Genomic DNA, 18,803 nt, shown 5'->3' on the forward strand with positions numbered 1-18,803 from the left:
TTTTGTCTCTGTGCACACATGCAGTGTGCTTTGCAATTCAGTGCAATTCATTGTGTTTTTGTCCAGCTTAGACTTTGTTTGGATTTTTCAGTCATGCTGGATTCTCAGGAGATACAGATATACTTCCTATGTCTTTAGTTAGATGTAGTATATTTGTATTATCTGCTGTGGATATTTTTAGGATTTTAATACTGACCGCTTAGAATTCTGTCCTATCCTTTTCTGTTTAGCTAGAAGTGCCTCTTTTGCTAAATCCTGTTTTTCTGCCTGCGTGTGTTTTTCCTCTTATACTCACAGTCAATATTTGTGGGGGGCTGCCTATCCTCTGGGGTTCTGCTCTGAGGCAAGATAGAATTCCCATTTCCATCTATAGGGGTATTTAGTCCTCCGGCTGTGTCGAGGTGTCTAGGACGTGTTAGGTACATCCCACAGCTACTTCTAGTTGCGGTGTTAGTTTAGGGTTTGCGGTCAGTACAGGTACCACCTACTCCTGAGAAAGTCTCTTATGCGGCTCCAAGGTCACCGGATCATAACACTCTACATCTAATAAACTAGCATTCTTCATTGCCTTTATTGTGGTGTTTGCCTTATTTTACTTATTAAATAAATAATTCATTAAAAAAAATGACTAGGGGTCCCTCCTTTTTTAATAACCAGCTAAGGGAAAGCAGACAAATGTGAGCTAGGGTTATTATTCTGGGCCAATATCCATCAAGCTTCCCAGCCTATTAATAACAGTTCACAGCTGTCTGCATTTCTTCTGCGGTGTTGCTATCAGTGTGTCAAGAGTGGGAGAGGAGGGTTTCATTTACAATGCAATACAATGGGCAGCACTTTGAACACATTATATAAGAGGTCATAAACTTGTAAATAACTCATGAAAGAATAATGTTACATTAAGACCAACCACACCATAGTTTTTCTTGTGAAATTCTCAATAAGTTTGATGTGTCACATGACCCTCTTCCCATTGAAAAAAAAAGTTGGATCCAAAATGGCCGACTTCAAAATGGCCGCCATTGTCACCACCCATCTTGAAAAGTTTCCCCCTTCCCATATACTAATGTGCCACAAACAGGAAGTTGATATCAATAACCATTCCCATTTTATTTAGGTGACTAATAAACCAAGATTGTTATATTGTGAAGTAGTTATTGGTTATACAGAATAAAATGATAGATGGGAATAAACCTACCAATAGACTTTTTGACCTTAACTTTTAAACTTATTAATATGAGCTCATTCTCTGGCTTGATGCTTTCAGAAGAAATGGAATTTTTTAAAAAGTTCCATTTGACTAAGTAACCTAGAGGATTTATTTGAGAGGGAATACATTCAGCAGATCTTCACAAACATAAAATAAATGCATCAAAGGTGTAATAGTGCCTAATGTTAGCAAATGTGTATAATTCATTTTATAAGAATTTAATCTAGAGAAATGTTCTGTGCAGAGAATATGCAGAAAAGTAAAATGTTTATTTTGCAATTTAAAGGGGTCGGCCGATGAGCAACATGGATCAGCTGTGCATATTTTGTGATTACTGTATTTCCCACCACTAGTATCCCCAATAATCAATTGTTCTATTAAAGGGGATTGAAAATAAGTCCGCCGCTCTCTAACATATGTAAAGAACTCCTCGATCACATGGATATTTGAAAGCTCGGAAAACCAATTACATCAACGAGGTGGACACTCAAGATTGTCAGTGTTTGGGATTACAAATTTAACAGCCTGAAAAAATAAACAAAGAATGTCTTAGACATAGAAGGCAGATCCAGGACATTGGTCCAACTTGTAGATGCACCCAAGACCTTGTTATAGAGATGGCTCAGTTTACTGCAAAATCGAGTAATGATTTTACATGACCACCACATATGTAGGTGGTGTGAGGTAGTGAGGGGAATTATATGCGAGGGGTGGTATGTATCCCCCAGCATAGAAGCGTATTGAGGCCTCTGGAGTGCATTGCAGTCACAGGCATAGCTGTGATTGCAGTGCAAAATAAAAGTAAGTTTGGCCTTTTTACAAGCTATTTGCCCAAGGCAGATTTAAGAAAACCTGGCATGGGCTTTTATTTTTGTAGTAAACTACAGGATGGCAGTGGGGCGGTTCAGCCCCTCCAGCCGGGTCTTCCAAGTGGCTCAAGGCCACAGATCTCATTTAAAAACCCTGCAGCAAAGGTTGGGTGGGTCAGTGTTGATTTGAAAGTTGCAGAGCAGGTGGCTCTGCAACATCTGGCTTGTGTGTGAAGTCAACACAGAGCCAAGGGAAGCAAACGTCTGGCGCCCCCTCAGCGTGACACGGTGGAGCAGTCGCCCACGGCAACAGGTCTTGCATATGGACTGTTTTGACACCCCCGAATGCTTTTCATTTCTGAGTTTTGGACAATAAAGACATTTGTTTACAACTTTACTGGTCACTGCCTCATAACTGCCCCACTACAGTGTGTACCCACCTTCTCCTCACAACACATCTCAGAACAATTTGGGTAGATTCTGTACGACCTGGATAACAATTTGTAGTTTTTTTCTTGTAATCTACAAGATACTAGAGATTTAGAGTAAATGTAAAAGCCTTCAACTAGATATCAGAGTCAAAGGATTGACCCAAATATGTTTCCTAAGAATGAATAAACAGCGCTGTGGAAATCGTCCCCGCTTCGTCATGCGACATTAAGTAAAAAATTGGCACAAGATGATTAGGAGGAGATGATTGAAAGCAAAAAGAGTCAAAAGAAGTGGGATCTGTCAAAATGTCAGAAGTCAGCCATAAAGGGGTTGTGCATGCTCAGGGTTCAAGTTTGCAGTCACTCCATGACTGTAACTACAGATTTGTGGATCCTCACAGCGCACACAGTGCAAGATATCAGGATTCTCCGGTGTCAGTGCCAGGAGCTGACTGGCCAGTGACCACAATTATGCAATTTGCATACACGTGGGTACGTGGCAACCAGATGTGTGCAGCCTCACTCACTGCAAATGAAGAAAGCAAGGTCGAAACACATCTAGTCGGATAGTGGGCAGAAGTATGCAGCAGAGAATTCTCACAGCGCACACTGTGGATTTGCAAATCTGCAGTCACATAGATTGACTGCAGACTTGAGCCACAAAACTAGACAACCCCCTTTAAGTTAGATATGCAACTAGATAGGCGTGCATGCTGCAACCAAACCCCTCAGACAACTCCCTGGAGAATGATGATAATAGGCAAAGCGATAACCCCACTGTAAAGTTTGAGATCTGAATGAGTTGTCTAAAACCCTATTAATATAGCACTGAACATGGAGATATACACTGGGGGTAAATTAACAGCTTGTATACCCCCAAAATCTGTGAGGTGAAATATAGAGAAGTCAGATTCTTGGGTCCAGAGAATGGTGGAACTAATGACGTGTACTACAAGAAAGTCTTGCCGCCCTGTGATATCTTTGGAAATCTGAGATGGCCAATTCCACTTCTGCATTTTCAGTGAAGGAGCTTCTGCCCTGTCCAACTTTCCGCAAAATTATGTGAAGCATTGGACTGGAGCCTGGGTGGAAGGGAGGGGCGTGTGCCATTTGCACTAAACTTTGGCTAATGGCTTGAAGCTCATTTACACAAGAGACATAAATGTCCACCATCTAACTGTCTGCTGCTTTAGAATCCATCGTGGAGGGGTGAAGATAACAGAAACTGGTTCAACAGCACGGTATCTGCACTGCTCCACATAGCTAGTGGAGCGGCCCCCAGACGCAGGACGGCGGGGTACTCGGTACCGGGTCTGTCGGTTCTGAGGATGTCACGGTGGCCTGACCCGGTCCGTGGTCCTGCTAAGGGGCGCCCAATAAAAAGTGTAGGTGACGGTGTGGATCGCAGTAAATAACGAGGACACAGGGTTGCAGTCTCTTTACCTCTTTACTGAAGGCTTCGGCATCCGCAATCCAGAGCACTGCTAACAGGGCTGGCTGAGACCGGCCGGTCCGAAGACACATCCAGAGTTCCCTTTACAGGTGGAAATCAGTGTCCTTCCTACCAGCGCCTGTGTGTTGTAGTATCTCCCTGCTGAGCACCACGGGATAGTCCTCACAACTGTCGTGTATGTTTCTGTTCTTTCTCTCCGTCCCCCAGATGATATGGATAGGATACACCCGTATGATGGGGTAGGCCTGGAGCTATTTTATAGGGACCCTAGAGACGCCCCTCTCCCACAATTGCCTCCGTTGTCTTCATTAGGTGTAAAGGTGAGACAGCCAACCTAAAGTTAACTGCCCGGCCGTAGTTCAAAGTAATGCGTGGAGTCTCTTACTTTCTCGGCGTTCCGGCCGCCGGCTACGCGCCTCAGAAGGATGATGCTGATCTTGAGGCACGACTCCTTCTGGTTCTATCTCCTTTGTGCTGTGATCCCGTTTCTCACTTCTCCACAATACGCTTTGCTTCGTGTCCTTTCTTAGGAGTCTGCTGCTATAAGGCACAGGCACGGCTCCGTAACGACCTGTCCTTTTCTAGGCCTCTGTCAGGATCCCACCCCTGACAGGTCCTCTCTCGAGCTCTTCCCAGCTACTTTTCTCTCTAACTTCCTATCCAACCCCCAGTTTTACCCAAGTGTGAGGAGTGGCCTAGTAGATAGGGCCTTTTGCTCCCCCTGGCGGCCGGAGTGTGAAGTGTAATGTGTGACTGTGATACCTGGTCAGGTGAACTCTTTTAGTGCCATCAGACATACCATCACTCCCCTTAGTGGTGGAGCGACAGTACTGCAACGACCAGGACTCTGGGGCGCTGCACTCCCCCCCGGTTAAATCCAGTACTCCCGGACTGGGAAAGAAGAACAACAATACATGTTAGCAAAAGACATCCAGAGTTTTGAAATGCAATAAACAAGTAAATGCTATGAACAAGTAAATATAACAGTGCTTCCCTTTATGGGAGGTGAGGACACTTGAACGTTGCGAAAGTTTTGGTCATGCACAGTCTATGACTCCCAGTTCAGTGGTTGTAACTTTGAAACAGCAGGGACCCCGGGTAAACAAAGGGGTCCTGTTATGGTTCTCAATGGCAAGAGAACATAGCCCAGCAAACATACGAACTAGCTCTTGGAAGGATGGAAACTAAACTGACCATGAACTAAACCTGCCGCACAACTAACAGTAGCCGGGTAGCGTAGCCTGCGTTTTATCCCTAGACGCCCAGCGCCGGCCGGAGGACTAACTAATCCTGGCAGAGGAAAATACAGTCCTGGCTCACCTCTAGAGAAATTTCCCCGAAAGGCAGACAGAGGCCCCCACATATATTGGCGGTGATTTTAGATGAAAATGACAAACGTAGTATGAAAATAGGTTTAGCACAATCGAGGTCCGCTTACTAGATAGCAGGAAGACAGAAAGGGCACTTTCATGGTCAGCTGAAAACCCTATCAAAACACATCCTGAAATTACTTTAAGACTCTAGTATTAACTCATAACATCAGAGTGGCAATTTCAGATCACAAGAGCTTTCCAGACACAGAAACGAAACTGCAGCTGTGAACTGGAACAAAATGCAAAAAACAAACAAGGACAAAAGTCCACTTAGCTGGGAGTTGTCTAGAAGCAGGAACATGCACAGAAAGGCTTCGGATTACAATGTTGACCGGCATGGAAGTGACAGAGGAGCAAGGTTAAATAGCGACTCCCACATCCTGATGGGAACAGGTGAACAGAGGGGATGATGCACACAAGTTCAATTCCACCAGTGGCCACCGGGGGAGCCCAAAATCCAATTTCACAACAGTACCCCCCCCTCAAGGAGGGGGCACCGAACCCTTACCAGAACCACCAGGGCGATCAGGATGAGCCCTATGAAAGGCACGGACCAGATCGGAGGCATGAACATCAGAGGCAGTCACCCAAGAATTATCCTCCTGACCGTATCCCTTCCATTTGACCAGATACTGGAGTTTCCGTCTGGAAATACGGGAGTCCAAGATTTTTTCCACAACGTACTCCAACTCGCCCTCAACCAACACCGGAGCAGGAGGCTCAACGGAAGGCACAACCGGTACCTCATACCTGCGCAATAATGACCGATGAAAAACATTATGAATAGAAAAAGATGCAGGGAGGTCCAAACGGAAGGACACAGGGTTAAGAATCTCCAATATCTTGTACGGGCCGATGAACCGAGGCTTAAACTTAGGAGAAGAAACCCTCATAGGGACAAAACGAGAAGACAACCACACCAAGTCCCCGACACAAAGCCGAGGACCAACCCGACGCCGGCAGTTGGCAAAAAGCTGAGTCTTCTCCTGGGACAACTTCAAATTGTCCACCACCTGCCCCCAAATCTGATGCAACCTCTCCACCACAGCATCCACTCCAGGACAATCCGAAGATTCCACCTGACCGGAGGAAAATCGAGGATGAAACCCCAAATTACAGAAAAAAGGAGACACCAAGGTGGCAGAGCTGGCCCGATTATTGAGGGCAAACTCCGCTAAAGGCAAAAAAGCAACCCAATCATCCTGATCTGCAGACACAAAACACCTCAAATATGTCTCCAAGGTCTGATTCGTCCGCTCGGTCTGGCCATTAGTCTGAGGATGGAAAGCAGACGAGAAAGACAAATCTATGCCCATCCTAGCACAGAATGCCCGCCAAAATCTAGACACGAATTGGGTTCCTCTGTCAGAAACGATATTCTCCGGAATACCATGCAAACGAACCACATTTTGAAAAAACAGAGGAACCAACTCGGAAGAAGAGGGCAACTTAGGCAGGGGAACCAAATGGACCATCTTAGAGAAACGGTCGCACACCACCCAGATGACAGACATCTTCTGAGAAACAGGAAGATCTGAAATAAAATCCATCGAGATGTGCGTCCAAGGCCTCTTCGGGATAGGCAAGGGCAACAACAATCCACTAGCCCGAGAACAACAAGGCTTGGCCCGAGCACAAACGTCACAAGACTGCACAAAGCCTCGTACATCTCGTGACAGGGAAGGCCACCAGAAGGACCTTGCCACCAAATCCCTGGTACCAAAGATTCCAGGATGACCTGCCAACGCAGAAGAATGAACCTCAGAAATGACTTTACTGGTCCAATCATCAGGAACAAACAGTCTACCAGGTGGGCAACGATCAGGTCTATCCGCCTGAAACTCCTGCAAGGCCCGCCGCAGGTCTGGAGAAACGGCAGACAATATCACTCCATCCTTAAGGATACCTGTAGGTTCAGAATTACCAGGGGAGTCAGGCTCAAAACTCCTAGAAAGGGCATCCGCCTTAACATTCTTAGAACCCGGTAGGTATGACACCACAAAATTAAACCGAGAGAAAAACAACGACCAGCGCGCCTGTCTAGGATTCAGGCGTCTGGCGGACTCAAGATAAATTAAATTTTTGTGGTCGGTCAATACCACCACCTGATGTCTAGCCCCCTCAAGCCAATGACGCCACTCCTCAAAAGCCCACTTCATGGCCAAAAGCTCCCGATTCCCAATATCATAATTCCGCTTGGCGGGCGAAAATTTACGAGAAAAAAAAGCACAAGGTTTCATCACGGAGCAGTCGGAACTTCTCTGCGACAAAACCGCCCCAGCTCCGATTTCAGAAGCGTCGACCTCAACCTGAAAAGGAAGAGCAACATCAGGCTGACGCAACACAGGGGCGGAAGAAAAGCGGCGCTTAAGCTCCCGAAAGGCCTCCACAGCAGCAGGGGACCAATCAGCAACATCAGCACCCTTCTTAGTCAAATCAGTCAATGGTTTAACAACATCAGAAAAACCAGCAATAAATCGACGATAAAAGTTAGCAAAGCCCAAAAATTTCTGAAGACTCTTAAGAGAAGAGGGTTGCGTCCAATCACAAATAGCCTGAACCTTGACAGGATCCATCTCGATGGAAGAGGGGGAAAAAATGTATCCCAAGAAGGAAATCTTTTGCACCCCAAAAACGCACTTAGAACCCTTCACACACAAGGAATTCGACCGCAAAACCTGAAAAACCCTCCTGACCTGCTGGACATGAGAGTCCCAGTCATCCGAAAAAATCAGAATATCATCCAGATACACAATCATAAATTTATCCAAATAATCACGGAAAATGTCATGCATAAAGGACTGAAAGACTGAAGGGGCATTTGAAAGGCCAAAAGGCATCACCAAATACTCAAAGTGGCCCTCGGGCGTATTAAATGCGGTTTTCCACTCATCCCCCTGCTTAATTCGCACCAAATTATACGCCCCCCGGAGATCTATCTTAGAGAACCACTTGGCCCCCTTTATGCGAGCAAACAAATCAGTCAGCAGTGGCAACGGATATTGATATTTAACCGTGATTTTATTCAAAAGCCGATAATCAATACACGGCCTCAAAGAGCCATCTTTCTTAGACACAAAGAAAAAACCGGCTCCTAAGGGAGGTGACGAAGGACGAATATGTCCCTTTTCCAAGGACTCCTTTATATATTCTCGCATAGCAGCATGTTCAGGCACAGACAGATTAAATAAACGACCCTTAGGGTATTTACTACCCGGAATCAAATCTATGGCACAATCGCACTCCCGGTGCGGAGGTAATGAACCAAGCTTAGGTTCTTCAAAAACATCACGATAGTCAGACAAGAATTCAGGAATCTCAGAGGGAATAGATGATGAAATGGAAACCAAAGGTACGTCCCCATGCATCCCCTTACATCCCCAGCTTAACACAGACATAGCTTTCCAGTCGAGGACTGGGTTATGAGATTGCAGCCATGGCAATCCAAGCACCAACACATCATGTAGATTATACAGCACAAGAAAGCGAATAATCTCCTGATGATCCGGATTAATCCGCATAGTTACTTGTGTCCAGTATTGTGGTTTATTACTAGCCAATGGGGTGGAGTCAATCCCCTTCAGAGGTATAGGAGTTTCAAGAGGCTCTAAATCATACCCACAGCGTTTGGCAAAGGACCAATCCATAAGACTCAAAGCGGCGCCAGAGTCGACATAGGCGTCCGCGGTAATAGATGATAAAGAACAAATCAGGGTCACAGATAGAATAAACTTAGACTGAAAAGTGCCAATTGAAACTGACTTATCAAGCTTCTTAGTACGCTTAGAGCATGCTGATATAACATGAGTTGAATCACCACAATAAAAGCACAACCCATTTTTTTGTCTAAAATTCTGCCGTTCGCTTCTGGACAGAATTCTATCACATTGCATATTCTCTGGCGTCTTCTCAGTAGACACCGCCAACTGGTGCACAGGTTTGCGCTCCCGCAGACGTCTATCGATCTGGATAGCCATTGTCATGGACTCATTCAGACCCGCAGGCACAGGGAACCCCACCATAACATCCTTAATGGCATCAGAGAGACCCTCTCTGAAATTCGCCGCCAGGGCGCACTCATTCCACTGAGTAAGCACAGACCATTTACGGAATTTTTGGCAATATATTTCAACTTCATCTTGCCCCTGAGATAGGGACATCAAGGCTTTTTCCGCCTGAAGCTCTAAATGAGGTTCCTCATAAAGCAACCCCAAGGCCAGAAAAAACGCATCCACATTGAGCAACGCAGGATCCCCTGGAGCCAATGCAAAAGCCCAATCTTGAGGGTCGCCCCGGAGCAAAGAAATCACAATCCTGACCTGCTGAGCAGGATCTCCAGCAGAGCGAGATTTCAGGGACAAAAACAACTTGCAATTATTTTTGAAATTTTGAAAGCAAGATCTATTCCCCGAGAAAAATTCAGGCAAAGGAATTCTAGGTTCAGATATAGGAATATGAACAACACAGTCTTGTAAATTTTGAACTTTCGTGGTGAGATTATTCAAACCTGCAGCTAAACTCTGAATATCCATTTTAAACAGGTGAACACAGAGCCATTCCAGGATTAGAAGGAGAGAGAGAGAGGAAGGCTGCAATATAGGCAGACTTGCAAGTGATTCAATTGGAAGCACACTCAGAACTGAAGGGAAAAAAAAAAAAAAAAAATCTTCAGCAGACTTCTTTTTTCTCTCCTTTCTCTGCCAATTAATTTAACCCTTTGCCGGCCGGTCAAACTGTTATGGTTCTCAATGGCAAGAGAACATAGCCCAGCAAACATACGAACTAGCTCTTGGAAGGATGGAAACTAAACTGACCATGAACTAAACCTGCCGCACAACTAACAGTAGCCGGGTAGCGTAGCCTGCGTTTTATCCCTAGACGCCCAGCGCCGGCCGGAGGACTAACTAATCCTGGCAGAGGAAAATACAGTCCTGGCTCACCTCTAGAGAAATTTCCCCGAAAGGCAGACAGAGGCCCCCACATATATTGGCGGTGATTTTAGATGAAAATGACAAACGTAGTATGAAAATAGGTTTAGCACAATCGAGGTCCGCTTACTAGATAGCAGGAAGACAGAAAGGGCACTTTCATGGTCAGCTGAAAACCCTATCAAAACACATCCTGAAATTACTTTAAGACTCTAGTATTAACTCATAACATCAGAGTGGCAATTTCAGATCACAAGAGCTTTCCAGACACAGAAACGAAACTGCAGCTGTGAACTGGAACAAAATGCAAAAAACAAACAAGGACAAAAGTCCACTTAGCTGGGAGTTGTCTAGAAGCAGGAACATGCACAGAAAGGCTTCGGATTACAATGTTGACCGGCATGGAAGTGACAGAGGAGCAAGGTTAAATAGCGACTCCCACATCCTGATGGGAACAGGTGAACAGAGGGGATGATGCACACAAGTTCAATTCCACCAGTGGCCACCGGGGGAGCCCAAAATCCAATTTCACAACAGGGTCCCTTTTGAAAGTTTTGGAGCAATTCACTGTCCATTACTCCATTGTCCATTTTTAAACCTGTAACAAAGATATTTACACAAACATTTTCAACCAAATAGCAACTTTCGTTAATATCTCCAAGTTTTGTAGTGAAGTGGAGTTTGATTCTTGGTGCTACGTGTAGACCTCCGCAGTGCAGGGGTTGCTATTGGCCTAACAGGGCCTGCTATGCTTGCTACCGCTGGTGTAGTGCACTGTCTTCTAGCTACGCTTCTAGTGAGTCTGGGTAGCACTGGCATGCTGGGGCTCTCAGGGCTGCTGCTACCATCAGTGGGTACGGCAGATTTGCCGATAGCAGAGGGAGGACTTGCCAGTCTGACGGTTGGCATGGCATCCTCTAGTGGGGTCTGCTGTGATTGCGAGTCCGGATGATCTGGCACCACATTTGGTTCTGGCGGGTTCGGTTGACGAAACATTAAGACAGGTACCACGATGGCCTGATTTATTTGAGTCCAACACTGGGGGAAATCGCCAAGAACAGTGTGTATCATCTTCTCCTCTTCTACAGGTGGAGAGGTTCCTGGATCTGTTTCCCTCTCTCTCAACTTATCAGGGCATATTTTAAGGTGGTCTCTGGATATTGCCGTTGATATTTCCCCTCCATCTTTGCTGATGAGACAGACCTTCGTGTTGTCGAAATCGGATGGCAGGATGGTATACGGTTCCGCTTCCCATTGGTCGTCAAGCTTGTGTAGCCTCCTCTTCCGTTTAAGTACTTGCTCACCGGGTGACAAGGGAATCGCAGGAGCATGCTGGTTGTAGTCCCTTTCTTGTTTTTGTCTGGCCTGGGCGAGACTTCTTTCCACGCATTCCTGTACTTTGCGGTACCTTTGCTGCCTTTCTATATCCCAATCTACATCCAGCGAGGTATCTTCGGGGGTTAGGACCCCCATGTCCAGATCAACGGGTAACTTGCTAGATCTTCCTCGCATCAGGTACGCTGGAGTGCAGTTGGTGGAATTCACTGGGATGTGGTTGTACATGTCTACCAGGTCAGGCAACTTTGTTGGCCACAAGTTCCGTTCCTCTACAGGCAAGGTCTTCAGTAAGTCGATCACCACTTGGTTCATCTTTTTACACATCCCGTTGGCTTGTGGATGGTACGGTGTGGTTCTGATCTTCTTACACCCTTACAGATTGCAGAACTCCTGGAACACCTGCCCTTCAAATGCTGGTCCCTGATGGGTCAGTACCTTCTCCGGGTACCCATGGGGCCTACAGAAGTACTGCTGGAAGGTTTTGGCGGCCGTCCTGGCCGTTAGATCTTTGACAGGTGCAACCACCAGGAATCTGGAGTAGTGATCCACGATGGTAAGAGCGTAGATATAGCCTGACCGGCTAGGTGTTAGCTTCACATGATCTAGCGCGACCAGTTCGAGCGGCCGTTTGGTGATGATGGGCTGCAAGGGAGCCCGTTGGCTGCCACGGTCCTTCCTGCGTAGGCTACATGGGCCACACTTCCGACACCACTTCTCGATGGCTCTCTTCATGCCAATCCAATAGAACCTCCCTTGGAGTAGCCTCTCCAACTTCCTCCACCCGAAGTGTCCGGCCCCATCGTGGTACGCCCCCAGAACGATTGGCACATCTTGCCTTGGAACCACTATCTGCCATACCAATTCATGAGTGCGTAGGTCGATACTTCTCTGGCACAGCTTACCATCGTGAATAAACAGTTTGCCTCTCCCCTTCCACAGCTGTTTTGTTTCTTGTGGATCATCCAGGCCGGGATGCAAACCTGCCTGCGTCAGGAGCTCTTTCACAAGACGGACCGCGAGGTCACCATCCTGGGTCTCTGCCCATCCGTGGTGGGGCAGGGGATTCAGCGTGGTATCCTGTTTGTTCTGGTGCCTGTTCTTCACATGATGGGAGCACTGAGTGGCTTTGGGGCGATGGAAAGTGGGCAGCTCTACCTCTTCAAGTGCCTCCTGGTCCTCCCCCGTTTCTGGCAAATTGGGCATCCGGGACAAGGCATCGGCATTTGCATTCTTACGTCCTGCCCGGTACTTGATGGTGAAGTCGTAATTGGACAGCTGGGCCATCCACCACTGTTCCAAGGCCCCGAGTTTTGCTGTGTCCAAGTGCATTAGTGGATTGTTATCCGTGAAGACGGTGAATTTTGCTCAGGCCAGGTAGTGCTTGAACCTCTCCGTCACTGCCCAAACGATGGCGAGGAATTCCAGCTTAAAGGAACTGTAGTTGTCAGGGTTCCTTTCCTTGGGACGAAGTTTCCTGCTGGCGTAAGCGATTACCCTCTCCTTGCCTTTCTGGACCTGGGACAACACGGCTCCCAGTCCTACGTTGCTGGCATCCGTATACAGCACAAACGGTTGGTCATATTCAGGGTAGGCCAGTACCTCTTCTCCCGTCAGCGCCAACTTCAAACAAGTGAATGATCCTTCCAGTCCTTCGTTCCAATCAAATGGGGATTCTTCCCCTTGGTCTTCTTGGATTGGCCCACCAACAGGTCTTGCAATGGCGTGGCCTTCTTGGTGAAGTCCTTGATAAATCTCCTGTAATAGCCTACCAACCCGAGGAACTGCCAGACTTCATGGAGGTTGCTGGGCTTCGGCCAGTCCTTGATCACCGTAACCTTGTCGAGGTCTGGGGCCACTCCTTCAGCGCTCACCACATGGCCTAGGTACTGCACTTTGGGTTTTAGCAGATGGCATTTGGATGGTTTCACCTTTAAGCCAAAGTTGGACAGGGCTTCAAACAACTCGGCCAGGTGCTTCAGATGGTCTTCATAGGTCTTAGAGAAGACAATAAAAAAGTCTCGCACTCAACTTAAATCTTTTAGTTTGATAAATTTAATGGTATTGGAGTAGCACTGGAAACGTTTCAGCCCTTAACGAGCTTTCATCAGTCACTACAATATTCAAAATAACAATTATACAGTGTGTAAACCAAAACAAATACATAAAAAAACAAAAGTATATACATAATTTCAAATAGCCAAATATGCAAAAAATATATATCATGGATACAGTATTGCAGTGGATATACGCATATACATACTAGTCCGACACTTCATTAACTCTAAGGATACACATACCGTGCTGTGCCTTTTAGTGTGTGTTAACCATATCTTGGTTAGAATACAGATCATAGATTGTGCCTAATGGAGCATAAGAAGAGGACAGAAATGTGTCTTAGTATAGCAGGGGCTGTAGGTGTTGTAGCCCAAATAGAATGGAGTGAATACTCACAGTAAATGGCTGCCTAGTGGTAACGTGGTATATATTGGTGGTATGCAAAGTGCTTAGGAGCTGAAATTGAAAATAACAGAGGAGGAGAAAGATTCATGTAGATTTATTGTATATTTATATTGGGTCTATGCTCCGTAATCATCCCTTTTAAAAGTTATTACCTCATACATGTCATATATGTCGTCAGAGGAAATAGCCTCACTGGGGAGGGCCCGCACTTTGGTAAAGGCTATAAGAAATGTGATAAAGAGGATTATCTGTATATATGGAATAACTTACAAATGCTGTGTGACAGCGTATCAGGTCATACCTGGAGGGGAGTTGCCGGCATAGAAACGGGGGCTAGGGGGAATGCAATAACATCCATCAGTCTCAATAAGGCTAGATGTATACGTAACGCTAGAGCGTGTCAGAACATACCTGGAGAGGAGCCGCCTCATGTATCAGTTACCCTCACAGACGCGGTATCCGCCGCTAGTCTGTGGAGTATGTGGAGTGCGCGCTATTTAAATACCGCTCATGCGCCGTGTTAGGGCGCCTGGACCGGATGTGACGTTCTAGCGTCCGGAAATGCATGGCCGTGCGTTTCACCTTGTGGATGTGCGTTCCACTGTGACTGCGTTATAGCGTTGCCCTTTGTAAAAGTATATCTAATGTGTGTAGGCACGTTGTAAGTAAAGACCCTGGCTGTGGGCATATGTAGTATGTGTTTTTATTTGAAAAGTATAATTATTGCTCGGGGATGGGAGGGGACATGGAGTAGGAGGAGCAAGGGGGAGGAGTATAGGATAAACAGGAGTGGGCATCCACTGGGATAGATAGACTGAAAAGTACAAGGTGTCATACGTAATGTACTTAAAGGTGACTGTGGGATATTGAACGTGATGTGTGCATGCTGTGCGGTACCTCGTGGTCTATAGGAATGGACTTATGAGAGTGGTAAAAAGTCCGTGACCGAGGTGCTGTGCACATAAGAACATGTATCCGTGGTGAAGGGTGGCACGACAGGTGGTGCTGGTTCTGGTGATCGTTCGTGATGTGCCAATCATCATTAATACAGACGGCTCTAAAAGACAAAAATATCAATCAGTATTGTCAAATATATTATACATGATATTCGCATTAATGAATAACAGGAATTCGGTACCGTGAGCCCTGTCGTTATGTGAATGCTGACAATTCATATTCCCTATTCAGTCCTTTAGGTGATAGTGTATCCAACGTGTGGATCCAGTATGCCTCACGTTTCTTAAGCATTAGTATTCTGTTGCCCCCCCTGCGTTGCTTAGGGACTTGCTCCAGAACCTGAAATTTCAACTGTGCGATATTGTGTTTTAATGCATGAAAGTGATGGGGTAGTGGTAGCAGGAGATTATTGCAGCGGATGGTGGATTTATGTTTAGACACTCGATCCCTAATCGGTTGTGATGTTTCCCCCACATATAGTAGTCCGCATGGGCATTTTATCACATATATCACATAGGCGGAGTCACACGTGAAGTATCCTCTGATTTTAAATTCCTTTCCAGAATGTGGGTGTCTGACAACATTCCCCTTCTGGACATTGTTGCATTGGATACAATGCAGGCAGGGGAAAGTACCTTCCCTCGGTATGCCTAGGAAACTTTGCCTTGTGGTGGTGTTTGTGCCAACATCTGCTTTCACTAGATTATCCCGCAGGCTAGGGGCTCTTTTAAAGCATGGAAGGAAGGGGTTTTGAAATTCCTTAACATTCGGGTAGGCTGTTGAGAGGATTGACCAATTACCGCGGATGGCCCTATGTAGTCTGTACATGAAGGGATGAAACGAATGCACAAAAGGGATTCGTGAAGTGGTGTTTGTCTTGGGTCTATTGGTGGTGATCTTTGATTCCTCAAGGAGGGATGAGGGGTAACCTCTAGCTATGAATTTTTGGGTCATCTCTTGTGTGCGTCGTTCCCTGATGTCAATATCGGACACAATACGTCGTACCCTCTGATATTGTGCCTTAGGTATGGATCTTTTGGTGGACGGAGGGTGGAGACTCCGAAAGTGTAGAAGACTGTTGCGGTCAGTGTTCTTGCAATAGAGATCCGTGCTTAATAGACCGCTCGAGTCTTTCACCACAAGTGTGTCTAAGAAATTCATGTTCCACAGGTCATAACTCATGGTAAAGGAAATGCCAGGCCAAGAGGTGTTTAAAAATGCCAGGAAAGTTTGGAGCGACTCTTCTGAACCCTGCCATATGCAGAAGATGTCGTCTATATATCTTTTCCACACAATAACGTTATCCCTGAATAGAGTGCTGAGGTAGATGATACTCTCCTCAAACTGGACCATATATGCATTTGCATATGGAGGTGCTGCGTGTGACCCCATCGCGGTCCCCCGTTTTTGCAAGTAAAATGTATCTTGGAATAGAAAAAAATTGGATGTGAGGATGATCCTGAGGAGGTCAATGCATAGTGATATTTGATCTATGTCCCTATCTGTATCTTCAAGGAGGTGGCGTACCGAAAGTATACCCTCTTCATGGGGGATGGAGGTGTACAGGTCCCTTACATCGAGGGTTACTAAGAGGGCATCCACAGGGATGGTTTTTATCTCACCAATAAGGTGTAGAAAGGAGCCGGTATCTAACAAGAATGATTTGGACTTTTGTATAAGTGGGGTAAGTATCCGCTCGATGTACCTTGCTATGGGAGATAGTAGTGAGTCCGTGGAGGCCACTATGGGTCTCCCCGGTGGGTTCTCCAGGTTCTTGTGAACCTTCGGTAGGGTATAGAAGACGGGTATGATGGGATTGGAGTTTAGGAGAAAATTACATGTTTTCTGGTCTAGGACTCCTAGATCGGTATATTTGAGGAGTATGGTCTCGATCTTGTGGCGTATGTCAGGTGAGGGATCCCTGTCTAATGCCTGGTAGATGGAGTTGTCACTCAGTTGTCGCATTATCTCGGACAGGTATTTGGACCTGTCCATGATCACAAGTGCCCCGCCCTTGTCCGCTGGTTTCATTATAATGGACCTATCACCCTGGAGGTTTCTAAGAGAATGTCTTTCCTCAGTGGTTAGGTTTGGGGGATAGAATAGATTTCCCCTCTCAATGTCCTCTTTAAGGGATGTGAATGAGTCCTTAATGAAACCAATAAAGGTTTCAACTGCGTGAGAGCAATGTGGGGGTTTAAAGTGGCTTTTGTTTCGTAGGCCCAAACTAGATGCAGATAATAATTTAGGATTAGACTCAATGGGAACCATATCCGTAACCTGAGGCACGGTAGAAAAATGTGCTTTCAATCTAATTAGACGGAAGAATCTCTGCAGATCCATGTCTAAATCGAAGGTACGGCATCGATACGATGGACAGAATGATAGTCCTTTTTGTAGGAGTGAGTGTTCTGCCACACTCAGAGTCCGGGAGGAAATATTAATAACTAAATTGTCCATACCTTCGACCGGGTGGTTCTGTAGGTATCCTGATTCCTCCTTGCGTTTCCGTCCCCGTCTCGTCTTCTTGTGGGGTAGCGACGTGGTCCTAAAAAAGGAAGAGTAGACATAGTGGTAGATGGTCCAGATTCGTGTTCGGACCCCGAGGTAGATGGATCTGAGGACATTGGACGTGTATTCATGCGTCGGGGATTCTCCTGCCATCTGTAGACTTTGTTGTTCTTATAGTCCTCTGCGTCTCTTGCAAATTTATTACGTTTCCTGACCTCGATGTCCCTTTTGTGTCTGGTGATCCGTTCCTGGATTTCGGTCTTGAGGGTGGATAGCTCCTCCGGTGTACCTGTCGCAGACAACTGTAATTCAATAGCCTTGATCTTTTCAGTACTGTCAGTTATAGCGCGTTGGAGGTATTCTACTGTCAGGGTGATTAGGTCTAGGGAACACTTATTTAAGATGTGCTCAAATGTAATAACTTTTAAAAGGGATGATTACGGAGCATAGACCCAATATAAATATACAATAAATCTACATGAATCTTTCTCCTCCTCTGTTATTTTCAATTTCAGCTCCTAAGCACTTTGCATACCACCAATATATACCACGTTACCACTAGGCAGCCATTTACTGTGAGTATTCACTCCATTCTATTTGGGCTACAACACCTACAGCCCCTGCTATACTAAGACACATTTCTGTCCTCTTCTTATGCTCCATTAGGCACAATCTATGATCTGTATTCTAACACACACTAAAAGGCACAGCACGGTATGTGTATCCTTAGAGTTAATGAAGTGTCGGACTAGTATGTATATGCGTATATCCACTGCAATACTGTATCCATGATATATATTTTTTGCATATTTGGCTATTTGAAATTATGTATATACTTTTGTTTTTTTATGTATTTGTTTTGGTTTACACACTGTATAATTGTTATTTTGAATATTGTAGTGACTGATGAAAGCTCGTTAAGGGCTGAAACGTTTCCAGTGCTACTCCAATACCATTAAATTTATCAAACTAAAAGATTTAAGTTGAGTGCGAGACTTTTTTATTGTACACTGTATGGTTTGGGAACCTAGTCTCTGCACCGAAAATACAGCTGTGCACACGGCGTTTATATATATATATAGTTTACCCATACGTGTTTGCACGCTGTTAAGCCATGTCCACCCTTCCTACATTTTCCTACAACGCAGAGGAAACCGCTAACATCCTTGCCCGATCACAATTATCTAGTGAGTTCCTACTTATTCCACCACGAGAAATTCGTGGACGTGATTTGGAACGTGAACTCAGATCTCAAACCAACTTTGAACTCCATTGTGCCACTCTGTCAGAATATATAAGAGTACAAAGAATTCCAAGAGGACTACGGGTTCCTCTG

At 45.6% G+C, this 18,803-nt stretch overlaps 1 protein-coding gene and 1 long non-coding RNA gene across 3 annotated transcripts in view; both read right to left on the reverse strand.

Moving 5' to 3' along the window:
- LOC143817526 (uncharacterized) overlaps window positions 1–18,803 on the reverse strand; it is a 265,837-nt gene that overhangs the window by 139,300 nt on the left and 107,734 nt on the right. The gene's annotated exons all lie outside the window — the stretch shown is intronic.
- Window positions 13,664–17,834, reverse strand: LOC143793988 (uncharacterized). 2 transcript variants are annotated; one of them, XR_013220367.1, is made up of 4 exons: window positions 17,419–17,834; window positions 14,152–15,056; window positions 13,991–14,050; window positions 13,664–13,899 (listed from the first exon to the last, which is right to left on the reverse strand). It is a non-coding gene; the product is annotated as an uncharacterized LOC143793988 (long non-coding RNA). The 2 variants fall into 2 exon arrangements; XR_013220366.1 differs by having other exon boundaries at window positions 13,991–15,056.

Source organism: Ranitomeya variabilis, chromosome 1, assembly GCF_051348905.1.
Source record: "Ranitomeya variabilis isolate aRanVar5 chromosome 1, aRanVar5.hap1, whole genome shotgun sequence".
Classification (NCBI taxonomy): Eukaryota; Metazoa; Chordata; class Amphibia; order Anura; family Dendrobatidae; genus Ranitomeya; species Ranitomeya variabilis.